The 12,438-nt window shown below is 36.3% G+C and overlaps 1 protein-coding gene across 2 annotated transcripts in view; it reads left to right on the top strand.

The window, feature by feature from the left end:
- The window catches only part of CNTNAP2 (contactin associated protein 2), a 1,232,776-nt gene that overhangs the window by 564,085 nt on the left and 656,253 nt on the right, over positions 1 to 12,438 (top strand). The gene's annotated exons all lie outside the window — the stretch shown is intronic.

Genomic DNA, 12,438 nt, shown 5'->3' with positions numbered 1-12,438 from the left:
ACATAATTTGGACAACACTCCCCTTTGTCAATGAGGCAGTATATTTGTTGTCTCTCTGTAAAGGTCAATTTAAATATCAGTATTGTTAAACAGTTTATTTCACCTGTTTAGAAGAAATTCAGAGCTGTTCCTTAAAAGCATGGAAGACTGAATAAAGGTTGACCATAGGATTTGGAGAGACTATTGTTGTTTATGCTAAAGGATATTCTGCAATAAAAAAAAATAAAAACTACCATAACAAACATAGATGCTAACAGAGGATATGAGCACATATGCTTGAAAGTACTGCTATTACAGAGCAATCTGCTCTAAAATTCAAAGCAATACTGATACTACCAAAGCTGAAGTAGCTTTGGTAGTGATGGGATTTTCTTGTAATAATTCTTCAGTGTACACAAGGCCATCTGAAGCAGTTTAAGCACCTCTGAATGAAAAGAGCGTAGAGTCCATTTGATCTCCCTTTGGCTTTAATTACTCATCTGCCTGCACAGCAGTGCCCCAAGGGGATGAAGGATCTTTGGAAGAGAACAGTTCTAAGGACTCAAAAAGTTACTTCCACAAGGACCCACACTGATTAAAAGAAATGAGTGGAAGGTTTTGGGGACTTTTGTTATTGTTTAACTTTTATTACATCTTCTCTTTAAAAATAAAATGTTGAAAATAAATTTGGTTAAGTAGCTTAATTAGAAAATTCAGTGAGGAAAAAAGGTAGAAAAGATTTTGGTATAAAAGATTAAGAATTGAAAGTCAATAGGAACTGGGGGTTTTAGATCTTGTAAGTTTATAATTTTCAGTATAGCTAAAGATGGTTTTTTTTTTTCCGAAGGTTTCAGCCCATAAGTTAATGGAGAGGTACTCTACTGTTGTAACATAAAGTTCACAGACCACTGAAGAGCCCTTACAGACCCATGTATTTCAATAGTGTGTTGTCTTCCTACTTTTTGCAGTCAATAAAAGATTGTTTCTAACTATGCATTGTGAGCATACCTCTTTGAAGCAGTTTTCCTCCTCAGAACTATCCCAACAGTACTTTGGCATCTGTCAATCTAAGCAGAAAGAAATTTTGGTTCAGTTCCCCATCATACGATATCTCAGATTGAGCAGAGCTTCAGCAGCAGCAGCAGCAGTCATTTGTAAACTCCTTAATTACCTGGAGCTGGTAATGTGTGTCATTTGAACACCATGGGCTTTTATCTGTGCAAAATTCTTCTGTCCTCACTATCATAAGCATCTTGCAAAATTCTTACAGCATCCTGAAAAAAACCCATGCATACCTTTTACCTTTTGTTCTCCTTGTGTTTATTCTTCGTTGCAAGTAAGCTTGATTGAAAACTTTACACTGAAGCCATATTCTGTGGGGGAAAAATGTTGTTTTCATGCAATGGTAAGAGTAGTGTCTGATTTCTCCGGGAGTTTACAACACTTCATCAAAAAACAAACTAAAAGATCCATAATCCATTCCAAAACAAAAGCTACCAATATAAACATTTTTTTAATATAATTATTTGCTTCTCCTCCTCCCCTCCAAAAAAATCAGAATTGCTTCCTAAGCAGTTTTAGGAGATGTAGATTGGGTGTCCTCTCTCCTTGGGCTTTGATTTCTAACCAGATACATCTCCTATAAAGTACTGTGGACAATCTTTCTATTATGTAATTCAGTGGCTCAGATAAGCAGAAGACCAGAGAAGGAAACATGAGCCAAAGAACCCCACAGGCTGAAAAAAGAACAGAGCAGTGGTATACGGACTATACCTGCTAGAAGGCACCGAATTGGCACTTTTCAATCAAATTTAGCAATTGTAAGAGAGGGTTATTTTTCTGCTCAAAAATTCATTCTCCTTGCAGCTTGGTGACATGCACCAGTCTCCTCATTTTCAAGATGCCAGTGATACAGACCTATTTACCTAAAGCAATAATGATGGATCAGAATAATGACAGATTTACCTAGATGTAAACACAGCCCTGCATAGGTACACCAGGACAACATTGCATATAGAATTTTCATTGTTCATGAACAAAATTTGTTGCTATTGTTTGTGTGTATTTGCTTGTTTGACTTGAAAATCAAAGTTAAATGAAAGATGCAGGTAGTGTAAAAATACCTCTAAATGTTACTCATTGGAGCAAGTAGCCTTTTGTTTTTGTTAAGGAAAACTGAGGGTTTTGTTACCTGAAGTAGAGCAGATTTTTCACTCAGTAAAGGTTTTTTTCACCTTACTTCTAATTAAGTACAAGTGGCAACTCATCTTCACTTGCTACACATTAAATATTTTCTGCATTTCTCGCCTGTACAATACTTCTGTTTTGGTCTTAAATTTTCAGTTATCAATTATTACTTTCTGATGAAATTCCTTAGAAATTAATGGGTCATAAACCATAAGTAAAAAATCAAAGATAAAAATAATTTCGGTACTTCTGTAAAAGAGTATGCTTTTTTGGGCAAAGTCTTATACTTAGCGGCTTGTACAGAGAATTTGCAAAATTTGTTATTAAATTATCTTATTGCAGTCAAACAATGATCAATGATGTTATTCAAGATGAGGATTTTGTAAGCAGAAAAAAAGCAATAGAGATGATCTTGGGGGGGGGGGCAGTTATTCTTATTTTGAAATATGCATGAGGCTTCCATTGACTCAGAAGGTGTCTCTTTGTTAGGAATTGTAATGTATTTGCTATGAAGAAGTCTGCTTGGATAACAGTAATTAGTCAGCAGTTTTCAAATTGATGTATATGCATAGGAACCTGATTATAATTTTAAATATTTACATAAAATGGCTTATTTTTCTGCCATTGATTTCTGACAGAGTAGATTGTGTTTAATGCTTCTGAACGTCAGACACATTTGTGTAAGTACCTAAACATTGACCCCCCTGGCTACTACTTCAGAATTTATTATGCCTCATCAGAGGAAAAAGATCAAATATATGTTTAGATTTTTATTTTTTTTCCTTAGAAAAGTATCAAAGCATGGAGTAAGAGTTAGTCAGTTGTCTTTATTAAAAGATGGAAGCCTAATCCTTCACTGGTATAAGTCTGGTGATTAAAAAACTAGATTCTCATAGTACATCTTAAGTAAGTCAGGAGTCCAGAAACTGACTTGAGATGTTTTCCTGCTGCTTCAGCGATGCTTTCAATAGAGAAAAATTGATGGGCAAGAGGAACAATGGCACCAACTGTAAAAAGAGCTGTTGCATGCACAAACTAAACATGAGTTGTCAGGTTTGTAACCTCTACGCAGTTTTCATCTACTGAAGACTTGTATTTTAAAATATCCTGACAATACTCTCTGAATGGCATTTATTGCTATTTTGTTTTAGGATGCTGGCACACAGACAGAAAGAGCTCACAAAAACTTGTGTGTCCATTACTTCCTACCTTAGTTAGAATTTTCCCATATAGATAAAGACTTTTCTCCCATTTTTTATATACACATTTAACAATAATTTGTTAAACACAAAAGGAAGTCATTTTCCTTTACAAACCAAATCCAATATATGTGTGTATGCTATACATGGCTGTCATATTGCATATTAGATAAGGTTGTGTTTCTGTGTAGTAAATCAAGAGAGACTTGTCTGCTATGTGCTTTATTATTTGATTTGTTCTAAACAATATTGCCTGGACAAAGGGTGAAAAAAAATCTTCAAACACCAGATCCATCACAACCTGTAAGAAAAATTTCTCTGAGCACCTTGTTCCAGTACAAAGGAAGAACAGTTTTAAAGAAAGGAACATGGCAATTCTTTGCAGTAGAATTTAGTTGTCCACGTCTGAGTTTAAAAAAAGCCTTTTCCTCTTTTATTCATGTGTAGCATTCATTGCTTTGTGATGGAATAGCAGCATCATAAGAACTTGGAGCGAGTTGTCTATACACATTTAAATGCATTTCTTACCCACCTGGAACAATTTTGACTGTTATTCTCCCTTTGCTTATTAAACATAATAGATTATACCCTAAGTAGCAGCTATGAAATTTCATCCATTGCATGAACATGAGTGTTTGCTGTAGTGAGAATCACTAACCTACAGAGCTGGCTAAATTATTTTTAAGCAGCGAGTACACACTTTAGCAGGTTTTTGGAAATAACTATTGACAAATATATTTCAGTATTTCCATAACCTGAAAAAATCTTGCATAATTTCAAGACTGAGAGAAAGAATTGTTTCAAATCATTTGCAAACATTGTTTGGCTGCCTTTAATAACAGATTAATACAAGAAAAATGCTCCCATCTAAAAGAAAACCTGCATGTATGCTGTTATGAAGCCTCCTCTTTTGGGAAAAAAAAAACATCTAATGGATTTTGGAGACCTTTCTTTTCTTGGACATATATTCTTGCTATATTTTCAGCCTTCCAGACATTTCAAACTGCTTAACCAAAACTGCCGTTTCCTTCCTGTCCTGGTTTCGGCTGGGATGGAGTTAACTGTCTTCCTAGTAGCTGGTACGGTGCTATGTTTTGAGTTCAGTATGTGAAGAATGTTGATAACACACTGATGTTTTTAGTTCTTGCTCAGTAGTGTTTAGACTATAGTCAAGGATTTTTCAGCTTCTCATGCCCAGCCAGGGCACAAGAAGTTGGCACAGGACACAGCCAGGGCACCTGACCCAAACTGGCCAATGGTGTATTCCATACCATGGGACGTCCCATCTAGTATAGGAACTGGGGGGAGTGGGGGCGGGGAATTGCGGCTGGGGGACTGGCTGGGTGTCGTTCGGCGGGTGGTGAGCAATTGCCCTGCGCATCATTTGTACATTCCAATCCTTTTATTACTACTGTTGTCATTTTATTAGTGTTATCACTATCATTATTAGTTTCTTCTTTTCTGTTCTATTAAACCGTTCTTATCTCAACCCACGAGTTTTACTTCTTTTTCCCGATTTTCTCCCCCATCCCACTGGATGGGGGGGGAGTGAGTGAGCGGCTGCGTGGTTCTTAGTTGCTGGCTGGGGTTAAACCAGGACACTTCCCTTTCTTACTTCCTCCTCTGTCAGGAGGCTGTAACTTTAGAGACAAACACTTCAAAAATGTTTGAGGAAACAAAGCAATAGTTTTGGATTCTAGTGTCTGTACTTACTTTAGAGTTTGAAAAGTTAAATGAAATTAAGCTATTAGGCCAGAAAAAGCAAAACAGTAGTAGTGGACGAAGAACTGAAATCACAACAATAATGTACTTCGCTATCTGTGATTGTAAGCGTTGCACCTGCTGCACCTTAATCCATGTTCCTGAGAAGAAACTCTTATCCTTCTGGCTTTTTTCAGCTTTTAGTGATGGAGAATAATCCAGAGCTGAGGAGACTGAATTGATGGCACTGACTGTGCAGGGAAGCCTGAAATGCATGGTAAAATTCATAGGGGGGAAACAGCCAGTTGCACAGCTGAGATGCCATAAGCAAACTCACGCTGAAGAAAGACCCTGCAGAACTGTTTTGGCAAGTGGGGAATTTGAAGGTCTTAAACCCTGCAACACCAGCAAATCTTAAACTGTAAAGCCTGCTAGAAGTTACGATAAGTCATGTCTGGTGGCGGGGAGGGGGACACAATATATCACTGACCTTGGAATGTGTAGCCTGATAAACACAAAAAAGGAAAATCACTTGCTGGTAAAAGCAAATGTCCTATTTCCTGTTTCAGTTCAAGAAAAAAGGTGAAAAGCCCAGTTAACTGAAACTCAGTGCTTCTGGCAGAATAAAATGTGCAAATAGGCTCTGAGCCGGTGAGTTGGACTTTGTGATTTCTAGACATTCTTTCTGACCATAATGATTTTCTGATTATGTGCTCTTGCCTGCTTTTACCTGCAGTACTACCTGTCATGGAGAGCATTTCTGAAACAAAAGTTTTTTTTTTTTCCCTCTCAGGGAACTATCTCACTCTATATGCTTTGTATAATGCAAGTTAGGCATTTCATATCGCTGTATATTGAATCATTTGGAGATTTTCTTTCTCTGGAGTGTAAACAGAGTTGCAAGTGATGCCAATGCAGTACCAGATCCTTAACTTTTTGCTCAGTGTTATTTAAATAAAGCACTCATTCACTTAAAATTGGCAACCGTATGCCCTATTACCATAGCATGCCCTAATCATTGGGGGCCATCTCCATATTAGAGTAAATTATTAGACTTTCACTGAACCAAAGCAGAACCAAATCAACGTAGATCATCTGAAAATAAAGCCATGACGCATAAACTTGAATATGAGTGGGGTTTTTTTAATTATACACACTGAAATACATACAAAGGAACAGAAAAATACTGTATTCAGCCACCATTAATTTCACCGCTTGATCCATGCATGATGGAGTTTGGGGCTCAAATTTTATGGCTTGCAAGTTGGAAACAAATACCTTTTCTTAGATGAAAAAGTGCAAGATGACACTGAGTAAAGACTATATTAGAGATATGCATGGTCTTAGATATGTTGGCTGTTAGGTAAGGGGAGGAAAAAATAATTGACTGAATTACTAATGTTGAATTATTTGCCCAACACCAAGTTCCAGTGGTCTGCTTTTCTGATGCTGTGCTAAACACAGGGTATTTTTCTCTGAGTAGTTTGGAAATATGACAATGAAACTGAACTGTCACACAAAGTCGTTCCACTATAATTTCTGCGAAAGGATTTGCCTCTATTAACTCATCATTTTTAATTGAAATTCAGTAGCTGCAAATAGCATATGCTCCATCTTAGTGTCTCTTTTCCTAAAATAAATTGGTGCAGCAAGATGGAATTAGTAACAGTGTCAGACTAACAGTTGGAAGAAAGAAGGGAAGACTATACATCCATTAGAAGTGGCCTTTAAAGACACACATTTGTGTGCCTTAAACAATAGTAAGGCTACTCACTAGAATAAATGTGAGTGTCCCCTGGCCAAAACTCAGGCTCAGTCTTGCACTCTTTGCTCTTTAGGGTCAAGTGCAAAAGTTTGAATGATGATAGTGAGACTTTTACTGTATGAAATTTAATTGAGTACAGCAGCTTGAAACTGTCCCTGCTGCATATTCCTTAATCAGCGTGTATGCAGCTCCCTTTGAAAGTTCAATTTAAATATGAGCACCATGGTTGGAAGAAGTAAAGACTATGTGTTTGAGAGTGATTATGTGAACAAAGGATATAGAATATGAGCCAAAAAGAAGAATTTGGCCTTAAGTAATGAGTATTCCTAAAGCATCCAGACATTAAAAGATGTGCGGAAGGATTATATACCATCAGATGATTGAATTGGGTGGCATCAGCTCAAAAAGAAATTAGAAAGAGAAAGTCTAAATCAGTATTTTGTAGGTCAACTGTGCGTCTTTCCTGTTTTCATTGAGCTGTAAACATTAAAACGAGGGCTCCAGCTAGTCATCTGTTTCCTTAATGTTTTAATAGATTGTCTTGTCCATTTTGTAGCTCATCTATTCACCGAGTAAATTGAGTGTAAATGTTGTATGACGTGGTACAGCTTCTTTCTTTGCTCAGTTTTTTTAATTAAGTAAGTAATGAACGAGCTCTGCAGTTTAATAAGGATTGAGACCTGTTTTGGCTATTTACTATGTGAGAGTCAGAATTGTCCTTTTTTATTGACCTGGAGCTCCTGTGATTTACTTTTTTAATAAACAGTGAAAACATTAGTAGAGGCTAGCTATTTTCAAGTAAATTAAGTTCTTTACTGTACCTGGTTTCAGAGTTTAATTATACACTTTAATGTTCCCATTGAGATTCAATATCAAATGATGGATTTCACAATGAAGGATAGAACCAAATATATTTACGGTTGTGAGGAATGCTTCTGACTTGTAAATCAGCATGATAAAATAAGAAAAGCTGAGTTTCTTTAGAATATTTCAATTATATATATATTTTTACTAGATTTATTTGGAAGTTACCATAGCTAAAGAATAATAAATTATAGAGAATATTTTGCTGCTTCTAGTGCATAGTTGCAAGATGCCTGAATTTTAACTTTTGCAATCATAAATGACCCTTGTAATGCTATACATATGAAAAATTTCTAAAATATAAACCCTCATGTATTAAACTGCTTCTGTTTTGTCTATTTGGTGAATACTATTGTACTATGACCTGGAAAATTATCAACTAAAACATGATTGTTACAGCCAGAAACACTGGAGGAGGTTTTGGTAAGAGGGAATGATTTTATGACCTACTATCACTTTATCAGTGATGAATGCAGATGATGTTCATGCCAGTATAACTTCGAGATGATGAAGACTACTGTCCTGGTTTTGGCTGGGATAGAGTTAGTTTACTTAGTATCTGGTACAGTGTGTTTTGGATTTAGTGTGAAAATGATGTTGATAACACACACTGATGTTTTAGTTGTTGCTAAGTAGCACTTATCCTAAGTAAGTTAAGGATTTTTCAGTTTCCCATGCTCTGCCAGCAAGCAGGTGTACAAGAAACTGGGAGGGAGCATAGCCAGGACAGCTGGCTCAAACCAGGCAAAGGGATATTCCATACCATAAAATGTCATGCTTGGTATATAAACTGGGAGGAGTTGGCCGGGAGGGGCAGATCGCTGCTCAGGCATTGGTCAGTGGGTGGTAAGCAATTGCATTGTGCATCACTTGTCTTTTCTTGCATATAATTTCTCTCTTTTTGTTATATTCCTTTTCATTACAATTATTATTGTTGTTATTATATTTTATTATTGTTGTTGTTATTATTATATTTTACTTTATTTTAGTTATTAAACCATTCTTTTCTCAACCCACGGGTTTTACTTTTTTTTTGCCAATTCTCCTCCCCATCCCACTCACTAACTCCTCCCCCCTCCCCCCCAGTGGGATGGCGGAAAGAATGGGGGGAAAAAAGTTAAAATCATGGGTTGAGATAAGAACAGTTTAATAGAACAGAAAAGAAGAAACTAAAAATTATAATGATAATAATAAAATTACAATAATAACAATAAAAGGATTGGAATATACAACTGATGCGCAGTGCAATTGCTCACCACCCGCTAACCGACACCCAGTTAGTCACCGAGCGGCGATCCCCCCGCCCCATCCCCCCAGTTTATATACTGGATGTGATGTCACATGGTATGGAATACCCCTTTGGCCAGTTTGGGTCGGCTGCCCTGGCTGTGTCCACTCTCAACTTCTTGTGCCTCTCCAGTCTTCTCGCTGGCTGGGCATGAGAAGCTGAAAAATCCTTGACTTTAGACTAAACACTACTTAGCAACAACTGAAAACATCAGTGTGTGATCAACATTCTTCTCACATTGAACACAAAACACAGCACTATACCAGCTGCTAGGAAGACAATTAAATCTATCCCAGCCAAAACCAGGACACCAGGTCTTCAACCTCAGGATTCAGCAGGTCCTCAGAACAGCCTTCAATTTTTTTTCCTAATTTGAACTTTAAACATTTGAATAAAATTATTTTTAAGAGAAATCAAGTGTGCATCAACAGCAAGATCAATTACATTCTCAGGACAAAATACTTATGTTAAAAATCCTTGTTTATAAAATATCACTAAAATATATAGTAAGCTCAGAGATTTTCTGATTGAAAAAAAATAAAAAACTTGTTTAAACAATTAAATGACTGGAATTTGTCAGAGAAACACATTGCCATTGAAGTTGTATTTTTCGTGGTGCTCTATCTCCTGTCTTCCCTATAAATAGAGTTCTTTGGATAGACTGCATCTCATATCATGCATTGTAATTAACTTTCTGGAGTCACAAACCAGGGTAGATTACGGAAAGAATGGTTTTTATCTGAGCTGAAGATTATCTTGAACTGCAGTCTTATCTCAGTTCTCTCTGGTACTGTTAGTGGTCCGCTAGAGGAGCACAGAATTCAGTATGGTCTAATTTGTAAACTGTGGTTAGGATGTGTAAACTTAAAGCTGAATTGCAGAGTATACTACAAACATGTTCATTGCCTCATTTTTCCATTTTATAGTTTTAAGCATAGCATATTTTAAAATGTTCTCATTTGGTTTTTAAATGAAGTTGTCTTTTTGAAAGCGGAATAATTAATGAAAGAAAATTTACTTGAAAATCTCGTGTTACGTTAGATCTGGCAGAAAAAGATCATCAACCATAGTGTTAAGTGCTTGAAAAATCACCCTAGTTATACACACCCTTAAGACAATAATTTTATGACATATTTGGAGGCTTAGTGTGAGTTCCTAAGTCATACTTTCCTTCAAATGTTTTAGTGTTTTCTTCTGTGTATGCTGTAACTAATGCATTGCCAGACCTCCAGATTTTCCACAAGAACCTGCTTTTATCTTACATGATGCAAACCAGAGGTCAGGTTTAAGTCTGCAGAGCACTGCACTGTTGTATATGCTCATCACAAAATGATTGTCTTAAGCAACAATTAGCTTGTGTAGCAATGTAGTTTAGTAGCTACACAAATTAGAGAAAGAACCCAATTGTCCTACTGAAAAAAAAAAGCAGGGGGGAACTTTTAGCCATGGTCATTAGATTACATTTCTTTATATTGTTTTCCTTCCTTTTCCTTTTCCTTCTACTGCTTATTCATTTCACTTGTTGCATTTGTTTCTTATTAGACATTAAATTATCCCAGAAAAAGAACAACACGTTTACAGACAACTGCACAAGAGCTAGCAAAATGAGTAGTATTATACCAGCATTATGATAACAGCAGTGATAATAGTAACAGGAGAAAATGCCTATGCTTTGAAATTCAGAGGAAACTTGAAAAGTACCGAGTGCTGTTGGCCTTCAGTGGATATTGCACTCAGAACTTGGCAAAGCATTCTCACCACCTTAGGGAATACTTCCTCACAGGTTTATTTTCAGAGTTTCTGGCAGGTATATAAAATATAAGAATAAAGTTTGTGCCTGTTACCCAAGAATTGAGTTAAAAATACACCTTGACAAAACATTCTGTGCTACTTTGATACTGCATTGCCATATATATGTTATATCTAATGTAAAGAAAAGCAAGAAAAAAATTCCAACCCTCATAGCAAATTGTATTTTTTTCTTTTTCAAGCATTGACATCACTTAAGGTTGGATTCATTGACAGATAATGACAGGATTCAGATTTAGTGCAGTGGAAGCTAAGCAGGCAACAGAAACTTAAAATTTATTTTCCTTCACCTTATGCTTCTAGAATATGAAGAAGCATACATTATTGTATATGCAAGATACATCTGTATTAGGTTCTGGTTGGTTTTTGTTATTTTTTTTCGCCTTTGTAGCAGATGCATTGCCTTTTGAAAAAGGGAGTAAGGCAGTGTCAGTTTTGCTGCAGCAGATTTCAAGCCACTGAGTTGCCCATGTCCTTATGGCCCGACTGTAGTGCCTGAAGGCAATCTTCACAGTACCTTTGGCTCTCTGCCTCATTGTAAGAAAACATAAAAGAGGAGACAATCTTTTGACTGCTGTGCTGAGGCATGGCTTCCTCATTTTTCTGGTGCAATGAGATGTTGTAATGCATCTCTAACATGAGCTCAGCTACCTTAGGGCCACTGAAATTTGAGGTGCAAAGACTCTAGTGGCAAATTCAACATGCTATCATGTTGGCAGTATCTGGAACTACTGAAAAAGTAGATTAGGGTCCTCTCAAGTAATTTCTGTGTATGTAATTTATCGTGAGTAATAACAAAATGAGAGTTTGGTTTTGGTATGATTTTGAGTTTTATCCCTTGCTTTGTTAGGAGAAAACCTCGGTTTTGCTGTTAAAATATGTAAATAATACACTGTTTATGTACTTGTATTTGTCATAATATATTTTAGTACCTGTGACTAATAACTACAACAAATTAAACTACACATGTGCAATACTTGGGACTAGCCAGACATGCTTTGATGCATCTCTGATGTTTTCGGAGGACAGATGCTCAGTGCATTTATTACTATAATATTAGTACATCACATAGAGCTCGCATTATGGGGTAAAAAAAGAATGCTAAAAATGAAGATCTTTTCCCTAAAAATGTTTAATCTAAACAGAAGATTTAAGCAGATGAAATAGATATAATGGAGGAAGGATAATGGAGTGAGAAAATTTAACCTAAGGTCACTGTGGATCAGTAGTACAGAACATTTGTGGTTTTAATTCCAGTGAAATATTCTGTACAGGCTTTGTAGAGTCAATCATTCAGAAATCAGTAGCGATTTTAAAAATATGTGTACATGTTAAATTTGCAATTAATAATGTTGATTTTGTTTGCTGTATGGTAAGCATTTTTCTGGAAAGTACTTTGCTGTTCTGCTTTGTTCTGATCAGTGTTATTTACTGTGAATGATAGCAGGGATTTTTTGTAATTCCAGACAGTACCTTGATCAAGGTAGCTAAGTAGCTGTGCAGAAGTCTCAGTATTGAGTCATTGTCAATGAGCGCTTCTTCATCCTTCAGATGCTGACATTGAGGATAGTTGCATTTCTCTGACCAGAAAGGGAGGAAATGGTGAAGTTCTGGAGATTGAGTCTGATTTGAAGTTGTTTCTTTAT

The sequence above is a fragment of the Haliaeetus albicilla genome, chromosome 2, assembly GCF_947461875.1.
Source record: "Haliaeetus albicilla chromosome 2, bHalAlb1.1, whole genome shotgun sequence".
Taxonomy (NCBI): domain Eukaryota; kingdom Metazoa; phylum Chordata; class Aves; order Accipitriformes; family Accipitridae; genus Haliaeetus; species Haliaeetus albicilla.
Note: the sequence above shows the minus strand (reverse complement) of the source record. Positions and strands in the feature narration are given on the sequence as shown.